Here is a 16,681-nt window from a genome sequence, read left to right on the forward strand (position 1 = left end):
CCTCCCCCCGCCCCCACCAGAGGCCCCTCCCTCCTGGCTCTTGACCCTGAGGCGGCGGGCGGGCCAAGGGCTGAGGCGCCCGTGAGGGGAGCAGCGGCCTGGCGGCAGGGCCCAGGGTTAGGGCCTTGGGCTGGCCTCCCTTCCCAGCAGCACCGCAGGCCAGCCGTCAGGAGCCAGGCAGCAGGGCTTTGCCCACCAGCCGGAGGAGGAGGAGAGGAGGCCCAGCCCCTCGGCCTAGCCTGCCTCACAAGGGCCGCCGTTGTGAGAGTGGGCGGGGAGAAGGCCGTGGCGCCGCCATCTTGGAGGAGGAGACGATGGCTGTGGCGAGAGGGGAGAGTGGGGCTGAGGCGGAGAAGAACGGAAGCCAACAAGGAGTGGGACTAGGGTCCGTCCCCCACCCCCACCCCGAGTCGAATGCATCCTTGTTTACAGGCAAAGTATAAAACCTCACTTGTGTGAAGACAATAATCATGGGATTTCCTTCCATGGCCCCTGGCCTCAGTCAAGCAAGGCATGAAGCCGGGGGAGCCAGATTGTGTCCCTTGCTTCTCTGCCTGCACAAAAAAAGGGGGGGGGAATCTAAAATGGTGCAAAATAATATTTATTAACGATTCTTGTTATGGGCAAAAGTCCATCTGGAGGGGAATATCTGTCCGTGTATCAAGCAATATTTTTGAAGGGATTCATTATTTTTGTGGGTTCTGCAGTCCTGCTCCCAGGCCGTCTTTGCATGGCCAGGAGGGCACACCCAGCCAAAACCAGTAGCACCCCCTTTGTGGCCCCCTTTCGGTGGGCTTCAGTGGCGTCTGTCGCCCCAGCCTGAAGTGCCTCTGGGCCTGGAGACAGAGTCGTGCTGTGCCGCTAGCCCATAGTGGGTTTTGCATTGGACTAAGGCTGGGGACACCAGGTTCAAATCCTCCCTCGGCTTCCAAGTTCCCTGGGCGATCTTGCGTAGTAGTCCTTGGAGAAAGGACAGGCCACAAAAGTAAGAACTAAACATGCTTTGGGTTTTCCACCGGTGGGGACGTGAATGCTCCGTTAGGCAAGCCAGACGTCGGCTTGTGCTCTTGGCCAGGCAGTCCCCTCTTCGGGTTTGTCTCTAGAAACTCCGTGGCTGCTCCTCGGAGTGCGATAAAAACGAGGAGGCTCTACCTTTGCAAAGCATCTGCGCCAGAATCCTAAGAAGATTGTTTCACTTTTAAGGGGAGAAATACATTTTTGTACTTTTATTGATTTTCAATATTGTACAAACGCAAGCCATGTAACGCAATAACACAGAAGAAGATACAGCCATTGAAAAACAATTACAGATCAAATGCCCGGTTCCTTTAATCAGACGGCAGAAACCAACTGCTTTTGCTGGGTCAGGGAATATAAATGATATCGCCAGAAGGAAGAAGAGCCCCGAGTTTCAAGCGGGGGCCTGCTGTCCTGAGGGGCCATGGCACACGGTCACTTGTGTAGCCTCCTGGCTGGAATCAGGGTAGTGGGCCTCACTCCGGCACCCCACCCCACCCCCGCCTTTCCCAGTGCCTGCAAGGGGTGTAGGGCCAGGAGATCTCAGGCTAAACTCCCAGATACCCCGGAGCACACGAGGGTGGGGAGGCAGCCTCCGCCTGCACATCAGTCTAGTGCTGCGGTGTGTCTCTCTCAAAGCCCCCCCCCTGCCCCTGCAAGCTTTCATACCAGTGTGAAGTATGACGTAGGTGTCATAAGAACATAAGAGATGCCAATGCTGGATCAGGCCAATGGCCCATCCAGTCCAACACTCTGTCACACAGTGGCCAAAAACACCAGGTGCCATCAGGAGGTCCAGCAGTGGGGCCAGGACACCAGAAGCCCTCCCACTGTTGCCCCCCCCCCCAAGCACCAAGAAGACAGAGCATCCCTTGCCCCAGACTGAGAGTTCCTATCTATCCCTTGTGGCTAAGAGCCACTGATGGGCCTCTGCTCCATATGCTTATCCAATTCCCTCTTGAAGCCGTCCGTGCTTGTAGCCGCCACCACTTCCTGTGGCAGTGAGTTCCACGTGTCAACCACTCTTTGGGTGTCATTTGTCTAACCCACTACAGACACAGCCTGCCTTGCCCTGGATGGCCCAGGCTAGCCCAGTTCCACCTGATCTCGGAAGCTGAGCAGCCCCGGTGAGTCCTTGGATGGGGGACCACCAGGGAAGTCCAGGGTCGCCTTTGCAGAGGCAGCCCGTGGCCAACCACCTTTGGACGTCTCTTGCCTTGAATGCCCTAAGTCGGCTGTGACTTGACGGCACTTTCCGCCACCACACAATGATCTACGTTTGCTCGTAGGTTATGAGCTAGCCTGAGTCATAATGACGGCTGTTATGTAAACTGAATCTGACGTTGCCCTGGCTGCCTTTGGCCACTGTTGGGGGCATCCCTGGCAAGCTCCTGATTCAGTCACCCAGAGTGCAGCCGACCTGGGCCACGGCTGCAGCTCACTGGCCTGTGAAGGTCTCTGAAGCAGGCTGGGCCCCTCGGGGGCAAATGACATTCCGGGCCCCTGTGGCTCTTCTGCCTAGAGAGGCGGTTTACCTTTGCCATGGCCCACTCATACCTGCTCTGCGTACGGAACAGTCCTCATTCAGAGGCAAGTTTCGCCCTTCCAAGTATCGACCCTGCTTAGCTTTCGAGACCGGACGGGACCGGGCTATAGCAGGCCACCTCCCCTCCCCAACAACTCTCTCAGGACCAACCAGAATGACCCCAAAGAGCGCCCACTCCTTCCAGTTCTCGAACTTCCTCAGGCTGGGTGTGTTAAATGGGGAGACCTCTCAGGCCAAAGTGAGTTCCCACAAACAGATGCCTCTTTCCGCTCTCTGACAGGAGCAACCCTGCAGGGCCGGGAGAGCTCCACCGTCCCTGGGCACAAAGGGAGAGGTGAGTCGCTGGAGGACCCTGCCTCCCTTCCTCTCCTACCCCCAGGCTTCGGCCTCGGCCTGAAGGATGCCGGCTGTGTGCTTCCATGGCGGCGGCGGGGGGGGGGGCACATTCAAAGAGCACAGACAGGCTCCTTTGCACCACGTATTTGCCACCTGTCCTCTCTCCGAAGCTGCTGCTCTGAGAGTGCGAAAGAGCAGAAACAAGAACACAGCTGGGTGTTGCCCTGGGTTGCCCCGGTCAGTCTCCTCGGCCTGAAGTGCAGCGGCTGGCCTTACTTTGCCTTTGAGCTGCGGAGCTCCGCCGTGCCGATGCTTTGGCAGGCCCCTGGATGCACTGTGGAGCATGTGAGTGCGTGCAGCTCTATGAAGCAGGCAGGGCGGATTCTCTAGCACTCACGGATGGCACTTGGCCTTCGGCAATCAAAGCAGGCGCGGGCATTTTCCAGGGAGGTCAGAGCAGCAAGAAAAGAGACCACCAGCTTTGCCTTGAGAAACAAAAGCCTAATGAAAGGCAAAGGCAGGATGCCCCAGAGCCTCCTGTGAGGAGCTGTCATTCTTGGCAGGGAACAAAACGTGTTTCCTCTTGAATTAGCACAGGGCATGGAATTTAGCATGGTGCTAATTGTGATCAGAGACAAACAGGCGACCTCAGTATGTGGGCATGCAGCAAGACAAAGGCTGATGCCACGGCTTTTCAGTGTGCCCCGCGAGACAAGTGGCCGGGCGGCTCAACGGGGAGGGAAAGCCGGAGAGGGGAAGGGGGGGCTCGCTGCTTTTGAACACAATTATCCCCGGAGAGGGACCGGGCTGGCGTTCTGCCCCCTCCCCTCTGTGCCATTCATTGGATGCTGCTGGTGGTCCCCACCCACCCAGCCCACCCTGTCCATTCCTCACGTCTTCCTGGACAACCAGCCCTGCTTCCTTGTGCAGCAGTCTTGCTCCCTGGTGCTTACCGGGCTTTTGATTCCCATCAGGTAAGTTTTTCCAGGACACCCAAAGAGCTGGCCCAGTCTGGAAGGCCAGAGGCCTGTGGCTTGTCAGCCGTCCGCCCCCCCCCTTTCCTGTTGTCTTGTGTCCTCTGGTAACAACTGCACAAGGTATGATCAGCAAACAAAGGCAGAAAACAGATGCGTAGGAAGGACTGTGTATTCAGTGCAGCAATTGCTCCTTCTTGTGTGTGTGTGCGTGTGCGTGCGTGCGTGCATGCATGCGCGGGGGGTGTTAGATGTATTAGTATCCTGGGGACACCTGCAGTTGAATTTGACACGAGAGCAAAACAGAGCCACAAACACAGATAGTCACAAGCCAGTGGGGAAGGGATCATGAGAGGAGGGACAGCTTGGCAAGATTTCTGTCGGTGCACGAAGGAAACCTGGTCCCTTCATCCTGGTGCAAGTTGGATTGCACTGGCCTGCCACAGCAGCACAGCAAACTGGCCTGCGGGCCCACAAAGACGAGTCGCACAGAAGTGCCTCCACGCCAGGGGCCAGCAACAGGTTAGTGGTTGGTGACCAGTGACGGCACTTTGGTGGCTCAGCTCTGGCTCCCTGCAGCCACACCGCGGCCGTGCCTGTGTCTTCCCTCCCAAGCCCTTTTCTTGTGTGGAAACAGTGCTGGGGGGGGGGGGAGCCGTTTCCCTCCTTTTGCTGCTCCTCATGGAGTATTCTGTGCCCGTGGGGCAGCAAAAACAGGGAAATAAGGTCGTCCCCCCACACACACGTTGACTCTTCATGGAAAAATGGCTTGGGGGAAGAGGCAGGAGACCCCCCTCTCCTAGAGAAGTGAAGGCCCGGGGAGGGGAGGAAAAATTGGGGGCGGTATTTTTTTCAAGGTCCCTTTTTCAATTTTTTCCAATGGAAAAACTAGAAATTGTGGGGAGTACTGGGAAGAACCCTCCTCTGAAATAGTTTCTCTTTTAGAATGAGTTAAATGCTTTCAAACACAGGGTGGGCATGCTGTAGACATATACAGCTTTTAATCCATTTCTGCCCCGAACAGGATGCCTAATCTCCAAGAGGGCAGCATGCAGGGCTCTCATGGCGTCTCAGCAGTTGCATGCCTTCTGTTGTCCTTTTGGCCTGACATGCTTGACCTTGTGGTTGACCTTTTCATCTCTCCCTCAAACTACTGTGACGCACATGCCCGCCACAGATTGGGTAACAGGTAGCTTGTTGCCCTACCTTGCTAGAGCGGGAGAAAGATCAGGAGGAGGCGGGGCAGGAACTGCACCAAAGCCTCAGAGGGAAACTCTGAAAGTTCCATTGTGAACTGAGCTCTCTTTAATCAGATAGCAAAATGCTAAGGCAACATAGGATGGACCAGCTTGCAGTTTTCTCTCAAGTACTGGGTATATTTGCAATTTGGCTTATAGAAAACGAAGGCATTTATAAGTCCACAAATATGTGAAGTGTTCCAATTTTGTATAAACAATTCATTTTATGTTGTTAAAGCAATGAAATTAAGTTTGATAGGACAATATTGGACTGGTTTTTCCTGTGGCTTCAAAATTTCTGGAAATTTCACATCTCTTCTCCCTCTGCCGTGGCATTCTGAACCTCTCTAGGCTCGCCTTTATTTTTCAAAAGTCATTCCCTGCAGCTGCTGTGCGGTGGCTGCAGGAACCCAACTTGGGTCTCAGTAACTGGTGGAGGACCCAACCCTTTCACCGAGACTCACGTGTCCTTTGGCCCTCAGAATGGAGCAGCTCTTCCCTTGCTGGCGTCAAGGACTGCTGATCACGTTCCGTGCCTTTCTGGACACTTGCTTCACTTCCTGTTGTGGAGGAGCAAACTTTCTAGCCTCAGTGGTGCCATGGAGATTTTCAACAGACAACATAAAGAAAGGATTTTGTTCCTGAAAACCACTGTGTGACCTTACAGGGTGGGCTCCTAATTCCGGGCAGGCCTGTGGCCCATGCTTTTGACCGAGGGCTCTGACTCAGACAAGGATGCCTTCGTCATTGCTGCTCAGGGGTCTGAAGCAGCCGGCCCTTATTTCTGACCTCAGAGAGACACAGTCCACCACCTGATTCCCCTTGCCACAACTCGTCACAGGATGACCCCACTGTGGAACAGGAGAAACGGGATCACTGGTCAGTTTAGGTCGGCTCCTGGTGTGACGGAAGGCCGGCCTGCTCATAGGGTCACCAAAGAGGCCGCGCATCCCATTTTTAGAGGGCTAGCCAGCAGTGAGGACTCACCACCGGCAGAGGAGGCAGGAGGCCTGGCGGTGAAAACATCACAGCGGCCGCTGTCCCTGGAGCAAGGGAAAGGAAGGTCTGCTGATAAGGACATGGGCAGGCCTCTTGTGAGATCCAGCTGCGGAAATTGTGTGTGTGTGTGGGAGGGGAGGGGAGGGGAGATGTCACTCTCGATGCACACTGACTTTACGGGGAGATGGGGGATGCTGCCTTTAAAGAGTCAACTGGAATGTCGGCACCAAGAACGTTCCATAGCAGTTGAGGTAGGGTCTGCCAACCATTTTTGCAGTAGGAAGATTCCAGAGCGCCTCCTGCTGGTTGGTGTTCCTGCTTGGTGGGTAAGAATGACCGGTCCCAGGGTCTGAATGAGGCCCAGAGAAATGAAGGATCAAAGAGGGATGGGTTACCTGGTAGCAAAGCGAGCAGAAAACGTGAGATTATGATGACCAAGCTTTGCCAAAGGAACAGTGAGAAGTGGCTTGGCAGACACGGAGGGGGGGGGGTGTTGTCCCAGCCATTGAGGGCAACGTGGTGGAAATATGAAGGCGGGACTTGAAGGAACCTGTGGACTGTTAGCAGGTGCGCTTGAGTGGAGAGAAAATGAAGGGATAATCTAAGTGGCAGAGAGGTGCGGCTCTTGGATATAAGTGCTGGGACACGGATTCTCAGACTCATCTTTTGGTAGACCCCAGTGTGTTTAGACCATGGAGCAAATGCCACACCACTGACTTTTCGGGGAAGGAGGATGGGTATATTGCCACCAAGGTGTCGAGTGGGAGACAGGTCCGCCATCTCCATCTCTTGTCACTTACACCACCTGTTAGCTCAGCCACGTTTGTTTTGACTTCCTGTCTTGAGGTCCCCTGTGGCTGCCTGTGTCCACCTTAGCTTCTTTAAGAGACCACCACAGACTAGTAGGTCGTCGTTGATGCAGAAGGTGGAAGTTACTAATAGCTGCTGTTTGGGAATGTGTATAGGTGGCAGGGAGCAAGCATAGAGATGCCAAGGACATAACATGACACAATATGTAGAGTGATCCAGCGCTATGTGTCAGAAGCAGCACTCTTTAGGGCTTTTCTACCTTAAAACAATGCTAAAATTGGTGGTAATTTGCTTTTCAATATAGTATTCTCTGCTCTTGGGTAGCATTGGGCACTTCACATGGCGTACTCTTTATGCAGTGCATATATACTTCCTCTTGTGATATCTGGTTCTTTGTGGTTTGAGGGTCTGCTTAAAAGTGCATTAAATTGGCACACTGCCAGTTATAGGCTTTGTATATGCACGTTATCTGCAATGTAGTATAAAATCTGAAAACGTGGGAGAGTTTAAAAGGACGTCTTTGGAAGGCGTTGCTAATGTGGTGGGCAGGTGCAAGATCAGAAAAAAATAAACAAAACTGCTTTTGTAAATGTTAGGCAGATATGTGCTTAATCAGATGAAACAAAGAAACAAACCAACAAACCGAAAAGATTAAAAAATAATCCTGATAAAAGTAGAGGAGGGTAGTTGAGACGTGAGCCAGGAAGGAGCGATTTATCAACTGTTGCCCAAACGACCGTCACCTGATGGTAATGCGAATTCACAGCAAATTCCCGTTCTCCTGATTACTGACATCAACCCTTTTTTTTACATTTGTAGGTCATGAACTGGAAGGATGCCCACCACCGTTGGTTAGAGGCCACAGTTCCTGTCCCCAAATGAACCGTGCCATGGTGTTGCTGCATTTGTGTCTCAGTGACTTGGTGAAGTAGGGAGAGCTTGTTATTTTCAGTTCCATACTTCAGGCCTGCTAAGAACCGTTGTGGATGGTCCCCTTCATAAGTGCCTGGATGGCAGCAAGGCGTTTCCAGGCTGAGCGACCACACAGTGTTCAAGGACACGTTCCTTTGACCTCTGGAGACCTCAAGGCTGTGCTGATCCAAGACGTGTAGGCTGAAGTGGATTACAGTCTTCCCACAAGATGGAACTTGTGAAACAAATACGTGGGCTTTCATCTGCTGTGTCCTGAGCTTTACGGTTCACATAGGAGTCCAAGAGCAACCCAAGGTATGTTCTAAAATCTATACTCACCATATTCTAAGCTGATGATGTGGTGTCTGGTTAGCCACAACTGTTGACCATTGCAAACTTTAATCTGCATTGTGTAGTGTGAAAGATTTAAAAACAAAAACAGAGCACCAGAGGTTTCTTATCCTGTAAGCCATTGCAAGCTTTCAAAAGGAAATTGTAAAAGCTAGAACAACTTTGAAAGGAGAGCCATAGAAACAGACAGCTGGGTAGTCCCTGTTTTTTAATTGGGTTGGAATCGGACTTCTCTGGCCACCTAATACTGAAAGCCTGCTGACCCTGGAATGTACTGTAAATGTTCAGAACGCCGCAGGCAAAAAAGATAATCAGAGGCTATTACAGAATTGTTGTTGTGGACTCTTGAAGGGGTAAGCTACCAACTCAGTAAGCCGAATGTGTGTATTAAGCTTTCTATATGAACACAGAGGTTATGTGAAAGCCAGAAGCATCCAGTGGCTAAGAGGCTGAACGTCACATATGGCAGGTATGCAAGACTGAGGAGCAAAAATGGGGTTGGTTTTGTGTAACCTATCAACTCATGATTTGAAACTTTATTTCAATACAAGATCAGCTCCAAAGAATCAGCAAATAATAAAACTCATGCAATGCATCAAACATAAAACAATGAACGCAATTTAAGAAAGGGGACAAGAAATGTAAAACCCTCCTCCAAAGGACAGCCGAGTTACTAGGGCACAGTCAGCCGCGTGCGTATCCTTGCACTCCCATAGGCAAAATCTGGCAACTTTGTACGTTATCTCCTGAGAGGAATCCGCAAGGAGGAAAGAGACCTATCAGCTCATGAAAACCCAGATGTGTAATTTAGCTAAGAGATTGTAGGAAACAGTGGGCAGAAGATGCAAACAAATTAACTTAAAACAAAGGAAATGTAACCTGTTGTAGCTAAAAGTAAAAAGCCTTTTTGTGTATGGTTGTGGGGCACTGGCAATTATGGAATCCGGCCCGACCGGCAGATGGCATAGCCATTCTGCCAGGGGCCGCCTTTGCCGCCATTGAAGGAGGAAGGGGCAGCACGTAGGCCGTGGTCAGCTACGTGACTCGCGTGGGGGCGGAGCCGGCGGATTAAATGGCCGGCTTCGCACCCAACTAAGCAGTTCTTTGAAGAGCTTGGCCCACCCTCCCACCCTGATTGTGTTGCGGGCTACGGCCGGTCGCCTTTCTTTGGGGCCAGGTAGGAATTTTTGATCTCAGGCTGATTGGCCTGAGCCCGGGATGCTTTTTTGCCTACCTTGTACAACTTATCAGCGGATTGTGGAATTGGCTCGGGGTGGTGCCAGTCATTAGGTTGGTCACTTTAGTTAGCAGGATTGGGGCTGATAACTGAGATGCGGCTAACGCAAGCACCAATTAATTACTTCAGGCGATAGGAGTTTGGCCAGATTAACCTTTGGGTTGAGCGACCTGGGGAAAATACGACAAACTACCATGGGGACTGCATGGATCGATCGGCCGCTTAAGTTCTATGACTTGGGGCTGGATCTCCAGGGCATGTCTTTCGCTGTGCCCGCCAGTGGGGAGCCACACAGGTTGGCTCAAGCTGGGGGTGGGTGGCTCTGCGTCCTATGACTGGGGAAGGGTCAACGCTGACCCCTGGCCCGGATCGCGCCGCTTCACGTATTTGCCCTTGTTGTTATTTTCAACTGTGAATTTAATCTAGTGGCCCATAGTTTATCCCACTTTCTGTGTCTGACTCTTTATTCCAAGTATGGGGGCAAAAGAATAGCTTCCTTTTACACAATCTGGTAAGCAGACGCCCAGTTGTAAGATCAAAGACTTGCCAATTACTGCTCCTTCAGTCGAGTGCAGCTTAATTTACAAGGCTTGTTGGGTTCCAGTAACTCGCTCTGACTGCCAAAACTGGGGAAGCCTCGGGGACTGGGCGAGTTGGAGTCCTGAGGAGGGAGAGCTCTCCTTATCATGCTCTGAGAGCTTTCCAAGTTGCACAGCGTGATCCTAAACAGGGTTACACCCCTCTGAGTCCAGTGCTGTGTAGGATTGCACTGCTCAGCTGGTGCTGATTTGTGTTCATCCAGCTGAGGCCACAAGAGCGACTGGGGAAGTGGCGGGAGGCGTGCCTGTCACAGCTCTCTGCACGCTTCTTGCCAGGCATGAATGGAACCAGATCGTTCCCCACCACCACCACCACCACCACCACACACGCCAACTTCTGCAGGAGAGCAGCACTGTAAGCTGCTTTGGGTCCCCATTGGGGAGGAAAGTTCAGTATAAATATCAGAATAAGAGATCAAATGAAACGGGGTCAGCTGGCAGGAAGATCTCTCAGGACCAATGTGGTTGGAATGTCCTTGTGGATTTCCAGGGGTTGAGGCTGCCAGTGCAGCCATTGCTGCTGTGGGCAGGCGAAGGGGACTCCAAGGCCATGCGAGTGAGAACAGGAAGGGCCTGCTTTGGTGAGGAGAGGGCTCCGAGCCCGTGCGTGGCCAGCAGGACATCGACTGTGCGGCCACGGCCTGTGGGGTTGGCCTCCCTGCCTGTGCCTTGTGGTGTTCTTTTCACATCTGCAGTAGACAGAGAGCCAGAGCACACGAGGGACTGTGGACAGGAAAACTTTGGTAAAAATACATTTTGTGCAGTTGTTTTCCTGAGAAATCCTCACACACCCCCAACCCCAATTTTCCACTGGAAAAATCAGGAAATTCTAAAAAAAAAAAGCCCTATGAAATATTTTCTCTTTTGGAATAAGTGAAATGCTTTTTAAGACAAGGTTTTTATAATGTAAAACTCACACCCAACACCCCCCCAATTCCCGTGACAGGCTGTATTTACAAGCCTATATATCAGGATCCGGGCGACCTTATTGGTGTGCACTAGGATCTGCAGTGGCTATTGTTATAGGGACCAAAGGTCTGCTCGACCGCGTGGCCTGGCTAGCGCCGCTGCGGCCATCTTAGTACATAACAGTTTTACTCACTCAAAATGTGTAGCTAGAACATTTTTGAAGAAGACAGTTTACAGCATTCAATAATGATAATTCATATATATGTAAATAATTTCGGCAACAATTTAAATGATAATCCATAATGATAATCCATAATGAATGAGTTCAGTGTTTTCAACGTTATAAAGTTTAATTTGATTATCCAAATCTGCTGGCTGTCCTACCCATTGTGACTGTATAAGGCTGTTTTTGTCCAAATAATATATTCTGTTTTGTTTGCTACAAAATTTATCTAATTTTAACTATTCCTTCTCCTACCTGTCAGATGGTAAAAATTAAGGGATTCGTGCTGAAGTAGCATAAGGTGCAGCAGTTTGCAGCTCTTTCTCAAGTACTGGATATATTTGCAGGTTTTTTGTAGACAGTTAAGGCCCCTGCTTAAGGCACAGACATCCTGCTGTCCTCAACCAGAGCCAGGGCTTTTCCAGCCCTGGTACAAGCCTGGTAGAACTCTCTGCCTCATGACATCCGCGCCCTGCGGGACCTATGACCGTTCTGCCGGGCATGCAAGGCAGAGGCGTTCCGCCAAGCCTGTGGCTGAGGACGGCCACGGTTCTCTCACCATCTAACCTGCCCCTCCCACCCTCCATTCTCCATCTGTCATCATTCCTCTCCTTACGGGGAGTATAGAGAGCATATTGTTTTTTTTAATGCCATCTGTTAGATGAATAATGTTTTAATTGTTTTAACTATGTGTAACTGATTATTATAATGATAATTTAATCTTAAATACTTATTGTATGCTTGGAGGTGGTGTACTCTGCCCTGAGCCCTGTCTAGGGGGGAGGGTGATTTATAAACAAACAACAGTAATAATAATAATAATGCTAAGTGGTACCTTATACAGTTTACGTTTTTAAAGCAGTAGAATAAAGTTAGGTTTGACAGGAAAACAAATATTGCATGTTTCAGTTTTTCATACAATGTCAGGGGGCTGGTTCTGAAAAAATGGGGGGAACCAGTTTCCCACATTACTACTAGTAGTGTCTCTAGTGGAATGTAATAATAAGAAAAAGGCCCACCTCAGTTTCCACCTGGTTATCTGTTAGCATGCCCAGTGAACTGGACTGCGTAAGGCTCCTCTTCACCAGAGGCACAAGCCAGAGGGCGAGAGCTCAAGGGCTCTTGCCCTGTGGCTCTTGGCCCGGGGGGCTAGGCCTGGGGGTCCTGTAAGAAGCCGAGTCGCTCTTACATCCGATACGTGTTAAGCTTTATTGCTTCTGCAAGCCTTTCACAAGTAGTCTTGTGAGGCAGTTTGGCAGAGGAGTTTTCAGGGAAGCCCAAGAAAAACTGAACCACTTTTGCAATGGATCACAGCAGCATGGCTGGTGAAGGAGCTGAGGCAGTGACATGCAAAGCCTGTGGCATGTTCATAGTCTAACCTGAAGGTAACGCCAATTACACTTACAGCAAATATAAGTTCATAGCCCTACTGGAGGAGAAGATATAGGGACTTAAGGCACTCTTGTCCATGCTCCATTTCATAAGGGAAGGTGAAGAGTGCATGGACAGAACCAAGACTTGTCTTGGCAGTAGCATGCGCGAAAAGGATCTAGGGGTCTTAGTGGACCATACACTGAACATGAGTCAGCAGTGTGATGCGGTAGCTAAAAAGGCAAATGCAATTTTGGGCTCTATCAACAGATACATAGTGTCCAGATTGGTCTGTGAACCAATGAGGAAAAGAGTGTCCAAATCATGTGAAGTGATGGTATCGCTTTACTATGCTCTGGTTAGACCTCACCTAGAGTATTGTGTTCAGTTTTGGACACCACAATTTAAGAAGGATATAGACAAGCTGGAACGTGTCCAGAGGAGGGCAACGAAGAGGGTGAGGGGTCTGGAGACCAAATCCTATGAGGACAGGTTAAAGGAGCTCTGGGTATGTTTAGCCTGGAGAGGAGACAACTGAGAGGTGATATGATAACCATCTTCAAGTCCTTGAAGGGCTGTCATATAGAGGATGGTGCAGAGTTATTTTCTGTTGCCCCAGAAGGTCAGACCAGAACCAATGGGTTGAAATTAAATTGGAAGAGTTCTTGGCTAAACATTAGGAAGAACTTCTTGACAATTAGAGCAGTTCCTCAGTGGAACTGTTTTACTTGGGAGATGGTGGGCTCTCTTTCTTTGGAGGAGGTTTTAAAACAGAGGCTAATTCTGTGAACTTAGGTAGATCATGAGAGGGAGGGCAGGAAGGGTTGTATCAGTCCTTAGTTCTTGTGACCCTTTCTTACACTCCCAGGGAAATGGTGATTGCCACTTTGGGATCAAGAAGCAATTTTTCTCCAGGCCAGTTTGGCTGGAGATCCTAGAGGTTTTTTTGTCATGTTCTGGGTGTGGAAGAGTGGTCACTGCGGGTGGGGGGGGGAGGTAATTGTGGATTTCCTGCATTGTGCAGGGGGTTGGACTAGATGACTCTGGAGGTCCCAACTCTGTGGTTCTGTGACTTCTGAGTGGTCATACAGGCTGTATTTGAATGCTTAGTCTGCGCAAAACTTGCTAGTTCAGTCCCACTTAAGCACTTCTAAGCTTAGCTGATTTTAGTGAGAGGACTAAAAATGTGCTTAAGTTTCTCCCATTGAAATCAATGGTACTTAAAATGGCTTAATTTTGGATGGAGTGTGTGCTTTGCATTTAATTTTTCATTTATTCTCCATCAGTGGCAGAATTTTAGTTTTGTAGCAGCACACTCTCAGTCCTTTCCTGATGTTGCTGTGAGCAACAGGAAGGTCCTTGGGAAGACACAATAGAGCTCAGTGATGCTCAGTGGCTCGGGACCCACATGTGGCTCTTCGGCATGTGGCCAGTCGTGGCTCTTCTGGGCACTGTTCCCCAGGATGGCACTGTTCCCCAGCATGTTCCAGTAAAGTGAGCAAGGCCAGAGCTTTGCCGGGCTCATGCTTGGCATGTGGTTCCCACCTTGAAACAGCCACCGGCTGGGACTAGAGAACAGGAGATAAGCGGCAAGCCTCTCTGAGCCACGGCCCGGGTGCCAAGGATGAAATTAGGGGCCCTCTTCGACAATGCCCCACCCCCCGTCCACAGCAGCCTCAGCCCCCGGGCGGCCACCAGCAGAAGCGCAAGCCGGCATGGGGGCAGCTGCCCTGGAAAAGAGCAAGCCGCCCACACACGGCAGGGCTGGCGGTGGGGCTTTCACTCCCGTCTGTCCCCTGTGTCCGTGACCGGCCTGGCCTCCTGCAGGCACCTCGGCAACCAACCTTCACGGCTGCCCTGCACGGTGAGGAGAAAGCCAGAGGGCAGAGGGGGAAGCGCCTCTCCCGTCACGTCACTGCAGGCACCCGAGGGCCAGCTAAGGCTCGGCAGGGGTTGGGAGAGAGAGCCCTGCCTGCTCAGACAGGCTCGGGCAATGCCAGAGGTTAGCGTGAGACGTTCAGCATTCGTAGGTGTATCTTGTATTGTGTGTGTGTGTGTGTGTGTGTCTTTGGTGAAATGGCTCACAGGGTATTTGGCTGTCATGTGGCTCTTTTGGTCTTTTGGTGGATGGTGATGGCGAATGTGACTGTCCGAGAGACAGGGAGTGCGTGCCACGGCACGAGAGAGTTTTTGTTGGTGTGGGGCATTTCATTTGTGTCCCCCCCCAATGTACAGCTGTCCCTTGTGTCCATCTACCGTTTCTCAAAACAATTATTAAAAGTGTCAGCACATCTTGTGGCAGCAGATTTCATAACAGTGTGCATAGTGCGAGGAGCTTTCTTTTCTCTGTCCGGAATCTACTGCTCACCACGTTCAGAAGGCTGTTTACAAGCCTGACCTGTTGGTTTGAGAGATAATTATCTGTTCTGAAAATCCCATTATCTGCACAAGATAAAGACAGTGAGGCCTGGTTGAGGGCAGAGGCACACTTTTGAGTTGTGCTTTTCTGGGAGGATGGATCAAAAAGAAGCGCATGCCCTGACCATGGGAGCAGATCACACAGCGAAGGAAGGTTGCTTTCAAAGGGCTGGCGCTGATCTGAAAGGCAGGCCACACTTGGCCATTTTTTCATGAAATAAGAAGAGCCCAAGCAGAATCTCAAATGAATGCAGACAGGTCAAACTCTCTCGCGTTCCTTCTGGTCCTTGCGGGCGATCTGGGAAAGGGTTGTGGTGACCACACTCACCCTCCCATCTATGCAAACAGGCGGACTGTGTGTGCCCTGCCGGCCCCATCGACGCAGAGAAACTGTTTGCTTTCCTCGTGGCTCTTGGGAGCGCAGCCTTCTTTTCCAGTCCGGATTGGGAAACAAAGGGGGGAAAGCCCCAGACAGGAGGGAGGCACTAACAAAGAGCCAGGCTCCGTGGCCGCAAGCCGGCCAGCCTCCGGGAAGGAAGGAAGGCAGGAAGAGGGCCCTGTCCGCCCGCCCGCCCTGATTGCCTGGGGTTATGCTAATGAAGCGCTCTGCCTTTAACATTCCGGTCAGGTCCCAGCAGCTCTCCGGAGCACCAGCTCGGGAACGGGGGCTGCACATCACGAGTGCCGAAGTGCCCAGGTGTCCCGTCCGCCTTCGGCGCTCTCTTTTACCTCCCAAGAAAGATCCTCTCACATCCAAACAGCTTCCTGCAAATACTTCAGGAATGAAACGCTCCGAAGGTCTCTCTTGGATTGGTGGGTGCTGCCCCCTCGGCCCCCAACGGTCTCCTCAAAGACTCCGCGTGCAGACAGAAGAGCAGCTGGGTGGGGGATCCCGTTCTGTGCCGAGGCCCCCCATGATCGGGCCTGGAGCCCTGGCATTCGTGGGGTGTGTGTGTGTGTGTTTCTGCCTCTGATCAGTGGAGGCTCCCTGCAGTCATTGTGACTCACCGCCTGCTCCAGGAGTTTGTGTAAAGCCCCCCCAGGGACAGTGTTTCTTAGTCTGATGGGCCAAAATTCAGCACCCATCCAGCTGAACAGAGGCTAAAAACTGTAGTGGAGCCTGTCGCCTTCTCTGGTGTGTCGACCCAGAGGCCGGGAGCAGGCCAGCCAGCACCCATTCCTCCAGAGGGCTGCTGTTTTTTAACGTGTGCCTGGAGAAATCAGGTGGGGGGAGGTTTACATCTGGGCCGGCCTGTGTGGCTCGGTCTCACTGGCCATCACCAGAGATGGACTGGCCTGACCTGGCCTCCCCGCTCTGGAAGGCCAGAGAGGCCTCAGGAGGTGGCAAGTGGTCCGCTTCCCCTCTTGCGTGGCGTGCGCGTTGCCAGCTGCTCACTGGGAGGTGAATTTGCTTGCCGCTTGTTGGGTTTTGATAGTGAGATATTGAAAAATGGTATTTAGCAGAGATAATATAGCCCAGCAGAGCCTAAGTAAAATAATTCAGATTCAGAGTCCATGTGTGATTAAAATATAAAGTTTTTACTAAATTCTAGCATAGGGAAGGGTAACTGGGATGAAAATAACAATGGAGTTAAATAGGCTACATCCTTACTGTACAAAGACAAAACTAGAAGAGCGCAATTATGGCTTCTCTCCTTCTTCTTCTTCAGAACAGCAAACAAAGACGGGAAGAAGAGCCATAAAAAGCTAAAACACTTTGACACTCTCGTTCCCAGAGGTC

At 51.3% G+C, this 16,681-nt stretch overlaps 1 protein-coding gene across 1 annotated transcript in view; it reads right to left on the reverse strand.

The window, feature by feature from the left end:
* LOC107123920 (zinc finger homeobox protein 3-like) overlaps positions 1–16,681 on the reverse strand; it is a 218,373-nt gene that overhangs the window by 49,455 nt on the left and 152,237 nt on the right. The gene's annotated exons all lie outside the window — the stretch shown is intronic.

This window comes from Gekko japonicus, unplaced genomic scaffold (genome assembly GCF_001447785.1).
Source record: "Gekko japonicus isolate JY-2015 unplaced genomic scaffold, Gekko_japonicus_V1.1 scaffold1463, whole genome shotgun sequence".
Lineage (NCBI taxonomy): Eukaryota > Metazoa > Chordata > Lepidosauria > Squamata > Gekkonidae > Gekko > Gekko japonicus.